The 16,225-nt window shown below is 45.9% G+C and overlaps 1 protein-coding gene and 1 pseudogene across 1 annotated transcript in view; one reads left to right on the top strand and one right to left on the bottom strand.

Annotated features, from left to right (window-relative positions):
• The window catches only part of LOC126092415 (ATP-binding cassette subfamily G member 4-like), a 417,403-nt gene that overhangs the window by 223,885 nt on the left and 177,293 nt on the right, over positions 1-16,225 (bottom strand). The window lies entirely within an intron of this gene.
• On the top strand, positions 9,815-9,932 carry LOC126093065 (5S ribosomal RNA; annotated as a pseudogene).

The following is a 16,225-nucleotide window of genomic DNA, read 5'->3' on the forward strand; positions in this document are numbered from 1 at the left end:
GCGGTTCTAGGCGCATCAGTCCGGAACCACGCTGCTGTTACCGTCGCAGGTTCGAATCCTCCCTCGGGCATGGATGTGTGTGATATCCTTAGGTTAAGTTAGGTTTAAGTAGTTCTAAGTCTAGGGAACTGATTACCTCAGATGTTAAGTCCCATAGTGCTTGAAGCCATTTGAGCTGTAACAAATGGTTCAAATGGTTCTGAGCACTGTGGGACTTAACTTCTGAGGTCATCAGTCCCCTAGAACTTAGAACTACTTAAACCTAGCTAACCTAAGGACATCACACACATCCATGCCCGAGGCAGGATTCGAACCTGCGACTGTAGCGGTCACGCGGTTCCAGACTGTAGCGCCTAGAACCGCTCGGCCACTCCGGCCGGCTGAGGTGTAACACGCTGCGCTCAGTGATACCAACTTCCCGGCAATGACACTGTTCTTAAGCACTTTGAACCGTTGACTCTTTCCACCCTTTGAAGAAGTTCTGTCAACCCATCCCCGCATAAGACATTGTTTACTGTATCAAGGTTTTCTGTAATGAGAAAACGCACGAGTGTACGGTTCATGTAAAGTACGAACGCCAGAGCGTCAAATTTTCTTAAAGGGCACCTAACGCGCTAATGACAAGGGAGTCCATTAACGGATAGGAAACTTACCCTGTATTTTCAGTGATACTGGAAGTGCGAGAAGGGTTTTAGACTTTTAATGTGTTCCCAGCCATCCAACGACGTTTCCAGAGGAAGCCGCGAGTGCGGTTCGTAAGATGGCTATACAGCAAAATTCCAGAATTATCTTTTAACTCGATTGAGGTGGTCCCGTAGGGTCTCGATTGTTTAGATCTGGGGATTTTATTGACCTGGACTGTACTATAAACTCATCCTGGTGCTCTGCGACCCAAATACACTCCTGAAAATGGAAAAAAGAACACATTGACACCGGTGTGTCAGACCCACCATACTTGCTCCGGACACTCCGAGAGGGCTGTACAAGCAATGATCACACGCACGGCACAGCGGACACACCAGGAACCGCGGTGTTGGCCGTCGAATGGCGCTAGCTGCGCAGCATTTGTGCACCGCCGCCGTCAGTGTCAGCCAGTTTGCCGTGGCATACGGAGCTCCATCGCAGTCTTTAACACTGGTAGCATGCCGCGACAGCGTGGACGTGAACCGTATGTGCAGTTGACGGACTTTGAGCGAGGGCGTATAGTGGGCATGCGGGAGGCCGGGTGGACGTACCGCCGAATTGCTCAACACGTGGGGCGTGAGGTCTCCACAGTACATCGATGTTGTCGCCAGTGGTCGGCGGAAGGTGCACGTGCCCGTCGACCTGGGACCGGACCGCAGCGACGCACGGATGCACGCCAAGACCGTAGGATCCTACGCAGTGCCGTAGGGGACCGCACCGCCACTTCCCAGCAAATTAGGGACACTGTTGCTCCTGGGGTATCGGCGAGGACCATTCGCAACCGTCTCCATGAAGCTGAGCTACGGTCCCGCACACCGTTAGGCCGTCTTCCGCACACGCCCCAACATCGTGCAGCCCGCCTCCAGTGGTGTCGCGACAGGCGTGAATGGAGGGACGAATGGAGACGTGTCGTCTTCAGCGATGAGAGTCGCTTCTGCCTTGGTGCCAATGATGGTCGTATGCGTGTTTGGCGCCGTGCAGGTGAGCGCCACAATCAGGACTGCATACGACCGAGGCACACAGGGCCAACACCCGGCATCATGGTGTGGGGAGCGATCTCCTACACTGGCCGTACACCACTGGTGATCGTCGAGGGGACACTGAATAGTGCACGGTACATCCAAACCGTCATCGAACCCATCGTTCTACCGTTCCTAGACTGGCAAGGGAACTTGCTGTTCCAACAGGACAATGCACGTCCGCATGTATCCCGTGCCACCCAACGTGCTCTAGAAGGTGTAAGTCAACTACCCTGGCCAGCAAGATCTCCGGATCTGTCCCCCATTGAGCATGTTTGGGACTGGATGAAGCGTCGTCTCACGCGGTCTGCACGTCCAGCACGAACGCTGGTCCAACTGAGGCGCCAGGTGGAAATGGCATGGCAAGCCGTTCCACAGGACTACATCCAGCATCTCTACGATCGTCTCCATGGGAGAATAGCAGCCTGCATTGCTGCGAAAGGTGGATATACACTGTACTAGTGCCGACATTGTGCATGCTCTGTTGCCTGTGTCTATGTGCCTGTGGTTCTGTCAGTGTGATCATGTGATGTATCTGACCCCAGGAATGTGTCAATAAAGTTTCCCCTTCCTGGGACAATGAATTCACGGTGTTCTTATTTCAATTTCCAGGAGTGTACATACACCGAGAGCTGTGCGACAGGTTGCATCGTCCTGCTGGTAGATACTGTCGTCCCCAGGAAAAACAAACTTCATGTAGGGTGGACATGGTCCCAGGGATAGATGTATACTTGTCTTGATCCATTATGCATTCCAGAATGACGAGATCACGCAGGGAATGCCCGCCGGCCTAAACCATTTCGATGATTGTTGTAGGGTGTTTTTCACGTCTCACACGACAGTAGCCATCTGTCCAATGGAGCATAAAACGTGATTTACCTGAAAAGTGGACGTCCAGCTGGCGTGCAAAGTCCGGCAGTCAGCATGGGTGCATGAACTACGAACTTGCTGCGGAGACACATAAACAGCAACGTCAGCAGAACTGTCGCTGAGGAGACACTTTTGAGAGCCTACTGGTTCACCTGCGCGGCCAGTTGTTCAACAGTTTCCCGTCTGCTCGAGCGTACACATCTCCGTAGCCGTCGCTTACACTGTCATTTATGGCCCGTGGTGTGCCACAGTTGCTTCAGCGCTGGTTTAAATAGCGCCATTTTTCAGTGTACGGTATATCTTAACTACCGTTGCACGCGAACAGTTTACATACACAACTATGCACTTGTGTGGCTGGATGTCTAAGTGTCAGACTACGAGTCGGAAGGCCTGCAGTTTAGTCCTCGTTCAGCTCTAGGATTTTTACCACTTGTTTTATCCCTACTTTCACCTATGGAAATGATCTGCATTGGTGGATAATTTCAAGGTTCATGAGATTCGAAATTCACTTTAATCTCTTTGTCCGTCGATGAGGGGGTGGCTGTGTCGAAGGTCGAAGAAAGGCAAGGGCAATTCACCTCTACGCCTAGTAAACATTGTGGCGTTCAGTACAACATTCCGGATGACGACACCTCGACCCAGTCTTATGAAACTTCAACCCTTAGTGCATTGACCAACCAATTAACAACAACGGAGGTCATGCGCTATTGCAAATCTGGACAGATGTACGGATCATTGACCTTAATAGCACATATATTAATCGTCCTTTTTTCCTGAGCACCTTACAGACTATCTGCCAGATGTTCGCAAGAAGCAAAGTGATTTATATCAAGTAGCCCTCTCCTTTTGCTGCGACGAGAGCAGGCAATGTAATTCTGATAGCTGTCTGTGCGTGTAAAAGTTCAATGGTCCGACGAAGATATCACCGCTGCCAAAGGAGGATGTAAGAGCCTCACACCAGTAAGACTGCCTGCCACAATGCACGTAGGCTCTTTCTGCCGAGTAGGAAGTTCGTGTCAGTAACGGACTACAGAAAAACAAGTTAAGACTCATTACACCAAATAAGCGACCTTGGGGGCTTTCTGCGCTAAAAAGTGCTGTGTCACTGCACGCAATTCTTCGCTGTGGTTGAGACAACGTGTCCATAAAAAAAGCGAATTGTACATTTGTTACGAGTGTCTGAACTGAGGACATGTCTTTTTCTGTTAGGAACCCGCCCTCAATGTTGGTAAAATCGTTTCTGATACGACCAGTATTGTCGCAAAGCATTTCAAAAGGAATTACGCACAAGATGGTCAGAAGACACATTGTGATATTTATAAAGGGATGACACGACAACCATTCAGAAACAAGAAGGACAGACCAGACATTCCACTACTGATATTTCGTGTATAGAAACAGTACTATCAGTTGACTAGTACTGTGTTTACATCAACGCCATCAGCCCTCTCGGCTCACTCTCCCCCCCCCCCCCCCACCCCGTCAAAAAGAAACGCATACATACACAAGGGAGTATACAAACAGTAGTGCATGCAACTAATTCGCATGGAATAGTCGGTCCTTTCAATAGTTTACGGCATATGCTAGTGTATTTTAAATTACTCGTTCTCAAAAAAAGTCACAAAGTAAAAACATATATTGTAGAGGAAGATGAGTAATGTTCAAGATGTTCAAAAAACCAGGAGGGGACAATAAAAATGGAAGACTAAGGGGAAAGCCTACTGTGAATATCTCCTCTCTTCTATATCTAAGAGGCAATTTAGTCAATAAAAGAGATGTTGAGAATTGCGATTAAAATTCAGATTATAAGATTCTCTTGATGGCACTGCTGCCTTTAATTAAAGAGAGGAAACATTACAGGATATGGTGTATGGAATGAACAGTCAACTGTGCATAGAACAAAGTCAGAGAGTAAACAAAAAAAGAAGAAACTGCTTAAGAACAGCAGAAATGAAATCAGCGACAAACTTAAAATAATAAATAGAGAGAATGTAGGATGATGTGGAGCAATTCTGCCACCTTCGAAGCAAAAGATCATGAAGGAAGTAAGTTCAAATGTGTGTGAAATCTTATGGGACTTAACTGTTAAGGTCATCAGTACCTAAGCTTACACACTACTTAACCTAAATTATACTAAGGACAAACACACACATCCATGCACGGGGGAGGACTCGAACCTCCGCCGGGCCAGCCGCACAGTCTATCACTGCAGCGCCTCAGACCGCTCGGTTAATCCCGCGCATACATAAAGGACTAAGTGAAATCGAACAATGGAAAATCCAGGATGGACTAACTGACAACATTATGAAAAGGATATATTGCTTCTCACCATATATTGGAAATGTTGAGTCGCAGACAGGCACAACTAAAAGAAGAGGTACAACTAAAAGAACGCTAACTTGCTTAGCAATCTTTTAGTTATGTCCGTCTGCAACCCAAAGGACGAAGTAAGAAGAGTTTGACAAGCAGATAGGTAAAGAGAGAGCATTCCTGGCGACTAGAGGGATGTACAGAAAAACTGAATAGAAGATGGGATACAGTGATAGGATATGAGTGAAGACATCATACAACTCCCGTCATACACCCGGACGAAAGAAAAATATAGCGTTAGTCTTACATTAAACAAGAAATGGAACACCTTTCTTCGGTACAATTCACCTTGCCACCAAGCGGTGTGTGGCGGAGGGCACAATTCGCGCCAAAGTCATATTCCCCCCCTCCCCCCTCTGTTCCACGCGCGGGTCGCGCGAGGGCGAGGGTAAAACGACTATCTGAACGCCTCAGTACGAACTCTAATTTCCCTTATCTTTGAATGGTGATCATTGCGTGATAATATATGCTCTACATGCTAGGTGAAGATCGGATTTCGTATTTAGTAAGCAGCCCCTTCCGTTTAGCGCGTCGTCTATCTGCAAGTGTATCCCACTTCAAACTTTCATTGAGATTTGTAACGTTCTCGCGATGGCTAAATGTACCAGTCACGAATCTTGCTGCTCTCCTTTGAACCTTCTCAATCTCTTGAACGAGACCCAACTGGTAAGAGTCCCGTACAGACGATCAATACTCTAAAACTGGACGAACTAACGTATTGTAAGTAATTTCCTTTGCTGAAGGACTGCATCGCTTCAGGATTCTACCAATAAATCGCAATCTAGAGTTCGCCTTGTCCGTTACTTGTGTAATCTGATCATTCCATTTGAGATCATTTCGAATAGTCACACCCAGATACTTGACGGATGTTACCGCTTCCAAAGACTCGACATGTACGGTATTTCGTACTCGTATATTAATGGGAATATTCGCCTTGTTATACGCAGTAGGTTACACTTACTAATATTGAGAGAGAACTGTCAGTCATCACACCACCATTTATTTTCTGCAAATCCTCATTGATTTGTTCACAGCTTTCGTGTGATACTACTTTCGTGTAGACTACAGCATTATCGGCAAACACTCTAATGCCGTTGTCAATACCATCAACCAGATCGTTAATGTAAATCGTAAAAAGCAGGGGACCTACTATGATGATCTGGGGCACATCTGAAGTTACACTTGTTTCTGTTGAAGTCACCACATTCAGGACGATATACTGCCATCTGCCTGTTATAAAACTTTGTATCCAACCGCATATGTCATCGGACAGATCGTAAGTAAGCACTTTTTGGAGCAAGCGACAGTGCGGAACTGAGTCGAATGCCTTTCGAAAGTCGAGAAATATGGGATCAATCTGGGAGTCGGTATCTAGAGCCTGTTGTATATCATGCACAAAGAGGGCCAGCTGTGTCTCGCATGACCGCTGTTTCCGGAAACCGTGCTGGTTTCTGCAGATAAGCTTCTCAGAGTCTAGAAAGGCCATTATGTCTCAACACAAAATATGTTCCATGATTCTACAACAAGTCAATGTCAGTGAAACTGGCCGCTAATTATGTGCGTCCGATTTTCTACCCTTTTTATAGATTGCTATGACCTGGGCCTTCTTCCAGTCCTGTGGAACTTTCCTCTGTTCCAATGATCTCTGATAGATGATGGATAAGAATGGTGCTATATATATATATATATATATATATATAGCATAGTCAACATATAATCTTACGGGGATACCGTCTGGGCCAGAAGCCTTCCTGACGTCTAAGGATCGTACCTGTTTTGCAATCCCAGATACACTGCCAGCCTTACGTTTGTTCGATAATTGAAAGGGGGAAAGGTGCTGCAGTCCTCTGCTATAGACGAGTTTTTGAAAGCTAGGTTTAGAATTACGGCCTTCTATTTATGATCATCCGTTACATTACGCGTACTGTCAGGAAGAGGAGGTATTGAATTATTTCTATCGTTCATAGATATTACATACGACCAAAATTTTTTGGGGTTGTTTTTAGAATCTGCAGATAAAATATTGCTTTCAAATTCGTAAAAAGAATCCATCATTGAACTTTTGACAGCTGGTTTCACTTCGCATAATTTCTGTTTGTCAGCGGGGCAGTGACTATGTTTAAAACGACTGAAAAAAATTCTCTGCTTTCTCAGCAACTTCCTAATGTGTTTGTGGATAGTTTCCCTCCTATATATTTTACGGTGTCTCAATTATAAGCTAGAAAATGTCCTTAAAACTACTGTATTTCTGCGCTAGATTAAAGATGACGGTCTAAAAATGGGCTAGTTCTTAGCAGTTGTTTGTTATTACAATTATCCCTCAACGACTGGCATGCCTACATGCCATAATCGCGATAGTGAAATAAACACACCCAGTAACAGTCCGTGTGTAACTTTTTGCCGTATCTGCAACACTGGGTAATTTGAAATATGAAATACCTACAGCACTCACGCTGTTCTGGAGATTTTCACCTTGCGTCTACATCCAACTTCCACACTAAATAAAGTGTTGGTCTCGTATTACGGGACAGTACCCACCCTTTGGTCGCTTGTTTTTCAACTACCGCACTGACAGGACTGTTGTCCCTTATGTAGACAGCTATACATCCTGTAATGGGTGTAAGTGCTGCCATTTCTATTGGTGAGCGAGAACGGTGTACTGAGCAATATTACATCAGCATTTACGTCATTTTCAAATAATTATATCTATTAGAAGTCGTATGTTTTTATGTTTGTTAGTACCTCCAGTATATGTGGCTAGAGCAAGGCATTAATGTTTATTTTCCCCAGGGCAGCAGATGTTGTCGGAGTGTGAACGGGCGGACGAAAAATGGTTGGTGCCGTTAGGCCATGCAGAAAACATCAGGTCGTAAAGACTGTGGTCGTCTCGTGAGAAGACTGTTAGACATAGAGGAAAAACAAGCACCACAGTGATCTGTGTACAAATTAAGGAACCATGTATGAAAAATATGTGAACCTATGCCCGTTACGTCCTGTATAGACAAAAACAACAGAGTACTTAAATGAGTCTGCCCTAATGTATGTTACTGAAACCGGCATCTCTTATTAGATGAGAGAGAATTTCAGTTTCATTTTAGTATAATTTGTGAGATTCTGTGGGAGCAACCGACTGTTTTTAGCACTTGAATTTCCAACTGAGACCATGAAGTGACTTATATGAAAAAAGTCATTTGACCAAGAACATCTGCTCATTTATTATGTCAGCTAACGTGCTTTCTCGGAAAATCTTTGTTCCTACCAGTCGCTCGTAATTAATCCTGTTGACCACCAGCTTCCGTGAAAATCGAGAGAAAACGTCGTGCTACTTACAACCTTTCCTGAGTGCACGTAATTATATTTGACGGTACACGGTGCAGCGGAGCTGGATCCTGCTGTCGCAGCGTCGTTTCACCGCCCCACAAACCGGAATTCTGCGCTCGCTCCACAAAAGTGGAAGAACAGGATTGCGATACCAGCCGATTTGCCAGATCGCTGTGTGGCATCTAGGCTGGCGACATTCTTACATGACAGTCCAGGGAAACAATATTAAAAGAACTGTCAGGGATCCTAGAGAGACTGCATCATGTTCTACTATTCAATTCATCCTGGAGCACGAATATCCTTTCTTCCAGGGAAGCTAGTTCTGCAAGGTTCGCAGGAGGGCTTCTGTTAAGTTTGGAAGGTAGGAGACGAGGTACTGGCGGAATTAAAGCTGTGAGGACAGGGCGTGAGTCGTGCTTGGGTAGCTCAGTTGGTAGAGCACTTGCCCGCGAAAGGCAATGGTCCCGAGTTCGAGTCTCGGTCCGGCACACAGTTTTAATCTGACAAGAAGTTTCATCACAATTTACGTTGGCTGGGACTGTTTTACGTTTACCAGCGCCCCTCAGCGTTTATGGTTGATTCATTGTATACTGGTTCACGAAATAGGTATTCTTCTTTCAGAAACAACTTTATGAAGTTCGAATTATACAGCCGTTCTCAGATATCTTCCCGTTTTTGTTCTGTGTTGACTGAAACTAACAAATCTTGTTTGGGTCACAATATTTTGCTCTTTCGTTACCAATGACCACCCTCAGTGACAAGAATAGATATTTTTTTAACCTAAATATGCTATGTACTTTGGAAGATGCCGTATGTGAATATAGCAAGCACTGTTTCAGGGGGGCGTTTTCCCCCAATCAGCGCTGATCTTTAGTGAAGTTTCTTTCAGTGATTTGTAGCCTATAGTTCCGCCTTTCTTTAGCCCATTTTATACATTACTGTGTGAAACTTAAGGACGAATAAAGCCCTCGCATGATGTGTCACTGCCAAGAAACATAGCTCGATGAAACTTGGCTTATACTTGTAAAGAACTGCTACAGCACAGTACAGTAAACAACTGATGCAAATGCCAAATGAGACGAACAGCAATGACACTTTATTCAGAGACAATAACTACACTGAAGTGACCACGATTCATGGTGGTCTCCTGACCACTACAGAAGGTAGCTTCTCAATAGGATGTGTGATCACCACGGGTGGCAGTGCACATTCTGTAACGTGTTCTCATGCTGGCGCCAAGGGTGGTAGGGAATCCTTGTGGTAGGGCGCTCCATGCCTCCACCAGCGCCGTTGACAACTGTTGGATGGATTTTGATGTATGTGGACATGCTGCAATACGTCAAAGCGTTCCACCCTGGTTTGATGAGATTTAAGTCTGGGAAACGGGCGGGCCAGTTTTTCCGTCGAGTACCCTCTCGTTCCGGGGCCTCCTTCACCGTCGCAGTTCGATGCGATCACGCAATGTCATCCATAAAAATTGACCAGGTTCGAGGAAGACTCGCGTTCTGAGGATTGCGTGCAAACATTATTATGTATATAGACACTTCATGGCCAACGGCCTTGCCGCAGTGGTAACAGCGGTTCCCGTCAGATCACCGAAGTTAAGTGCTGTCGGGCTAGGATAGCATTTGGATGGGTGACCGTCCGGTCTGCCGAGCGCTGTTGGCAAGCGGGGTGCACTCAGCCCTTGTGAGGCAAGCTAAGGAGCTACTTGATCGAGAAACAGCGGCTCCGGTCTCGGAAACTGAAATACGGCCGGGAGAGCGGCGTGCTGACCACATGCCTCTCCATATCGGCATCCAGTGACGCCTGTGGACTGAGGATGACACGGCGGCCGGTCGGTACCGTTGGGTCTTCCAAGGCCTTTTCGGACGGAGTTTTTAGTTTGGGCACTTCACCCTTGCCGATAATCGAGAATCTCGACGATGTTTGCTTGTTATCGACATTCATACTGTCAAGAAACCGGTCCCAGGAATTCCAGGAGCTTCGACAATGCTCTATTATTATGTTTGAAGTCGGATAACAAATACCAAAATAACAAAAGAAATATTTTTTCATCTCATAAGATTACGAATTAATGAATACTACATGATGACAACCCTTTATCATTTTGATAATGTCGTCTTAAATCTGTGGATTTGTCTGTCCTTCCCAAGAGTCAAATGACAGACTAAATCCGTCCACCTCCACCTAAGGCGTCCTCACATCAGTCAAAAATTTTGCGAGAGAGATCATTGTGAGATTCCCAGATTTTGATGAAGTAATGATGGCATTTCTATATTTTGCCACGTACTCGTCCACCATATTTTCCTTTGTCTTTCCTTTTCCTACCTTTCATGAAAATATTAATAAATACAATGCACTGAGCAGTTTTTTTTTTTTTTTTTTTTTTTTTTTTTTTTTTTTTTTTTTTTGCCGTGCAAGTGACGTAAAATTTGAAAATTAGAAACAGAGCGACTCGAACCCACCACCCTCGGATTACCAATCTGTAGTCTCCACGCTGAGCCACCGCTGCCCGACACGTGCCAAAGATCCTATTTTTTCGAAACGTTTGACCATCTGGAGCTCCCATTTCTGACACATTAATTTGTGGCCAAGCCCTGTACACAGAATGTTCAAACATCTCGAGAACATCGGACCAAAAGAAAGTTCCAATTACAATTTGTTTGTCTCGAAGGGGGACATCCAAGGATACCACACTCGACCGGCCAGCTCATCCGAAGCATGGGTGGCGGGAAGGGTGTGGAGGTGGCGGGGGGGGGGACTCTGAAACCTTCAATGAGAACCCTTGTTTTTTATTGAAAATTACGATTCTACAGCAAAATCTACATGCTGATAGACAGGGGGGGGGGGACGAATGGAAGGGGAAGGGATTATTGACATCAGCTGCATCAGGACTTTGTGTGGCATCAGCGGCGACGAGTGGAAATGTGTTCCGGACTGGGATTCCAAGCCGCGATATCCTGCTTACTGGACAAATAAACAGTGTGTCCGCGTGGCGCCATGGTTAACGTAACCATTGCGCCACCCGGACAGAGTGTTTATCGCAACTGCGCGGACTATCTCGGTACGCCTTCCAGGTGACACACATTCCCACTGAGTGCCATCTACCCTTAGTCTCTCCCTTTGTCCTCCATGCTCCATGTCTCGCTACTGTGAGATTCCCGCAGGATGTCGGACGTATTTGTGCATCCTCATTGAAGAAGGTGGATCCATTGTCCATCTATGCGAATCTGTTACATGAATCAACAGACACCACACGTTCCTATAAAATCCACACAAGTTTTGTCTCAAGCATTTTCTTCGTTTCGTCACAGATGTCGCTGTAGTAGTTGGGAACCCACCTCCTTGGAGCGAGATTAGGACAGGACAGTATTTCAGAACTTGTTACAGGAAACCCTATTCGCAACATTGTATTCCTCCTATATATCGAACAGGGGACTAGAGGACGAGCCTGCTTGACCGTGTAGCGATCTACGACGTAACAGCCAGTACGCTGCCTCGTCTCGTGCAGATGTAGAATATTACAATACTTGCGCAATGTGCATTGCCTCTACATCTACCTATTACAGACGAGCAAGTTGATGATGAATACTGCAATCATAGGAGAAAAAGTTGGAATGACCCTGATTTGCGGTGACTCGAGGATAAATGTTGTGACTGTTATTTCCTTGTATGTCTAGCGTTTTCCAGAGAAAACTCGCTATCGTTCGTTCTTTTACAAGGTTTCGAAAGTCTTTATGTCTGACAGTAGCGTACAGACCCGCAAAAAAGAAACGAAGCAAACGTGTTGCAGGCAGCTAATGAAATAGCTCTTCTAGCGGCAGTCCACCACAACCCACGGAATTAGCACCCGGCAATTACATCGCGATTCCGATATGTCCGTAGGTAGTATTGTCACGATACTGGATCGTCATAAATATCCTCCATACCACGTGTTACTGCATCAAGAGCATTTCGGCGCCGATTTTCAAAACCGAGTAGTGTTTTGTGAATGGGTACGTCAACAAATGGAAACGAGCCCCACGTTATTTGCCGAGGTACTATTTCCGATGAGTCTACATTCACAAACTGTGGTAGCGTTAAGAGGCATAACAAGCATTACTGGAGTGTAGACGTCCACCACTGGCTATGGCAAGCTGACAATCAACGTCCTTTGTCCGTAAAAATATGGTGTGGCATCATGGAGAACAAACTCATTGATCCGTATTATATCGATGGCACAAGGAATGGATACAAATATCGAACGTTTTTGGAACAAGAACTACCGGCGCCACTGCAGGATGTTGCCCTGGACGTTCGACAACGTATTTGGTTTCAGTATTGCAGCTGCCCAGCGCATTAGGCAATTGAAGCAAGGGAGATATTAGACCGCGCTTACAATCGTCCGTGGGTCGGCAGAGGTGACCTTATTAATTGGCCCGCTCGGTCGCCAGATTCGATGTCGTCGGATTTCCTTCTGCGGGGATATTTAATAGATAAGGTGTATCAGCAAGTGCCACTAGGCTGTGAAGACATGGTCGACCGCATCAGAAACTCCTGCCTCATAAATGCCTGCCCCGCAGATATGCTCCTGCCCCGCGTACGGTCGTACTGAAGTTGGCGGTACTATGAACACTTACTCTAATTGGAAAAGTAGAGCAGCGTTCGCCTAGAGCCACGGCGAGTCGAGTAGTGTCCTGTTCGATATGTCGGAGGAATACGACGTTGCAAATAGGGTTTCCAATAAGAACTTATACTGGCCTGTTCTATGCTCGCTGTAAGGAGGTGGGGTCCTACATGCCATTGGACATTCAATGGACACGGAGCAGCATGTCGTAAATTCATATTGTGTACGCCAAACGAAGGAAATGTTTCAGACGAAACGTATGTACATTTCGTAGTGGAATCGTAATCTGCAATAAAAAACGGGGGTTGTCATTCAACAGTTTAAAGTAGTCCCCTCCCCCCTCCAGAACAACTACTCCTGGTGGGGTGGGGATGAATGTGCCCCTGATGGACAAACAAATTGGAATCATAATTGTTTTTGATCTGATGGATAGTTTTCGAAATATTTCAATGCCTTCATTTTATATGAAGACTTTGTATAGAACAAATTTTCGACAAAATCCACGAAGACGAGCAGCCGTGGTCCCCGTGTAAACAATGGGTCAAATGGCTCTGAGCACTATGGGACTCAACATCTGTGGTCATCAGACTCCTAGAACTTAGAACTACTGAAACCTAACTAACCTAAGGACATCACACACATCCATGCCCGAGGTAGGATTCGAACCTGCGACCGTAGCGGTCACGCGGTTACAGACTGACGCGCCTAGAACCGCACGGCCACACCGGCCGGCGGTCCCCTTGTAAGACCAGGAGAAACCCTGTGCGGGCACTTAGAGGTTGATGATTTTGTTATTTGCGATGATTACTGCTCATAAGTATCAACAACACGGTAACTACAAGGTAACTACAAGCTGGCATTTGCGGATATTAACTCAGGTTAGTTTTTCCTTTCGTGTGCGCTTCTTTGTGAGTTATCGTCAGAGAGTGATTTTTTCTCACGCAGTTTTTGTTATTGCACTGCACCAAGAGTCTCTGTAGCAATACAGAACTCCTATAAAAACAGGAAGCAGGAAATCCTTAACATGAAGACATACATCTGAAGTACTTAGATAATTAATACACAGCCAAAATTCTCACCGAAGCAAAAGAGGCGCACCTAAAAACACGCCAGTAGAAGTTGATATCGGATAATCTAGCAGCAAGAACAGAGCGAGGACGCTCAGTGTCACCGGAAATAGTTGACACATATACGCAGTCACACAGGAATGACTAAGTACTCTGATAAATAATTTTATTGCTGAATGAGATTTTCACTCTGCAGCGGAGTGTGCGCTGATATGAAACTTCCTGGCAGATTAAAACTGTGTGCCCGACCGAGACTCGAACTCGGGACCTTTGCCTTTCGCGGGCAAGTACTCTACCATCTGAGCTACCGAAGCACAACTCACGCCCGGTACTCACAGCTTTACTTCTGCCAGTATCTCGTCTCCTACCTTCCAAACTTTACAGAAGCTCTCCTGCGAACCTTGCAGAACTAGCACTCCTGAAAGAAAGGATATTGCGGAGACATGGCTTAGCCACAGCCTGGGGGAGGTTTCCAGAATGAGATTTTCCCTCTACAGCGCAGTGTGCGCTGATATGAAACTTCCTGGCAGATTAAAACTGTGTGCCCGACCGAGACTCGAACTCGGGACCTTTGCCTTTCGCGGGCAAGTGCTCTACCATCTGAGCTACCGAAGCACGACTCACGCCCGGTACTCACAGCTTTGCTTCTGCCAGTATCTCGTCTCCTACCTTCCAAACTTTACAGAAGCTCTCCTGCGAACCTTGCGAACGTGAGTCGTGCTTCGGTAGCTCAGATGGTAGAGCAATTGCCCGCGAAAGGCAAAGGTCCCGAGTTCGAGTCTCGGTCGGGAACACAGTTTTAATCTGCTAGGAAGTTTCAATTTTATTGCTGGCAGTATGGTTGTAAGTAGCCTTTTGTTTGCAGGTGACCAGGTACTATGCAAAAGACCGCTTGAATTTTGCTGTGAAAAAACTACGGCACGTAGCCAAAGATTTTATATCTTAAGATATAAATGGTAACGATCGAGGCATTAGGCTTCGAAAGGAAACGTTTAAGAACCAAATTAGTTATAAATCATAAAATTGTAGGACATGTACGAGAACTGAATAACAGACAGGAGAGAATTAGACGATGATGACGGACTTGCAAGGCCTGCTACAGGCCAGGATGCAGTAGGTACACACTGAAGAGCCAAAGAAACTGGTACACCTGCCTAATATCGTGGAGGGCCCCCGCGAGCAGGCAGAAGTGCCACAACACGGAGTGGCATGACTCGACTAATGTCTGAAGTAGTGCTGTACGGAACTGACACCATGAATCGTAAAGAGTGGGAGAGGGTGGAGACCTCTTCTGAACAACACGTTGCAAGGCAGCCGAGACTTGCTCAATAATGTTCATGTCTGGGAAGTTTGGTGGCCAACGGAAGTGTTTAAACTCAGAAGTGTTTTCCTGGAGCCACTCTGTAGCAATTCTGAACGTGTGGGGTGTCACATTGTTCTGTAAGTCGTTCGTAATACACAATGGACACGAATGGACGAAGGTGATCAGTCAGAATGCCTGTGTACGTGTCACCTGACGGAGTCGTATCTAGACGTGTCAGGGGTCCCATATCACTCCAACTGCACACGCCCCACACCATTATGTAGCCTCTGCCAGGTTGAACATTCACCGGATGACATTCAGGGTCCATGGATTCATGAGGTTGTCTCCATATGATGCGTGTCCATCCGCTCGGTACAGTTTGAAACAAGACTCATTCCACCAGGCAACATGTTTCCAGTCATCAGCAGTCCATTGTCGGTGTTGACGGGCCCAGGAGAGACGCGAAGCTTTGTCTCGTGGAGTCATTAAGGGTACACGAGTGGTCTTCGGCTCCGAAAGCTCATATCGATGATGTTTCGTTGAATGGTTCGGATACTGACATTTGTTGATGGCTCAGCACTGATTTTGCGGTGTATTGCACTTCTGTCTCGTTGAACGTGAAGAACCGTATCAAACCAGCCTTCGGACGAACAACAACAATCATAATAGCAAAATCTAATAGGAAGACGTTCGTTGCTACCACCATCAGATATCAAAAAGCTCAAAAATTATTAAAAGAAGTTTCTTTGTCAATACTTAAAATTATGTTTAATCCATTTTTTATTCAGGTAGTCTCACACTTCCAAAGAAATCACTTGCTGACAGATGTGTATATTACCAAACTATCAGTTTAATAAATCATGGTTGCAAAATACTAACACGAATTCGTTAAAGAAGAATGGATAGACTGGTAGAAGCCGAACTAAGGGAAGAATAGCTTGGATTCCGGAGAAACCTAGGAACACGCGAGGCAATACTGACC

Source organism: Schistocerca cancellata, chromosome 7 (assembly GCF_023864275.1).
Source record: "Schistocerca cancellata isolate TAMUIC-IGC-003103 chromosome 7, iqSchCanc2.1, whole genome shotgun sequence".
Lineage (NCBI taxonomy): Eukaryota > Metazoa > Arthropoda > Insecta > Orthoptera > Acrididae > Schistocerca > Schistocerca cancellata.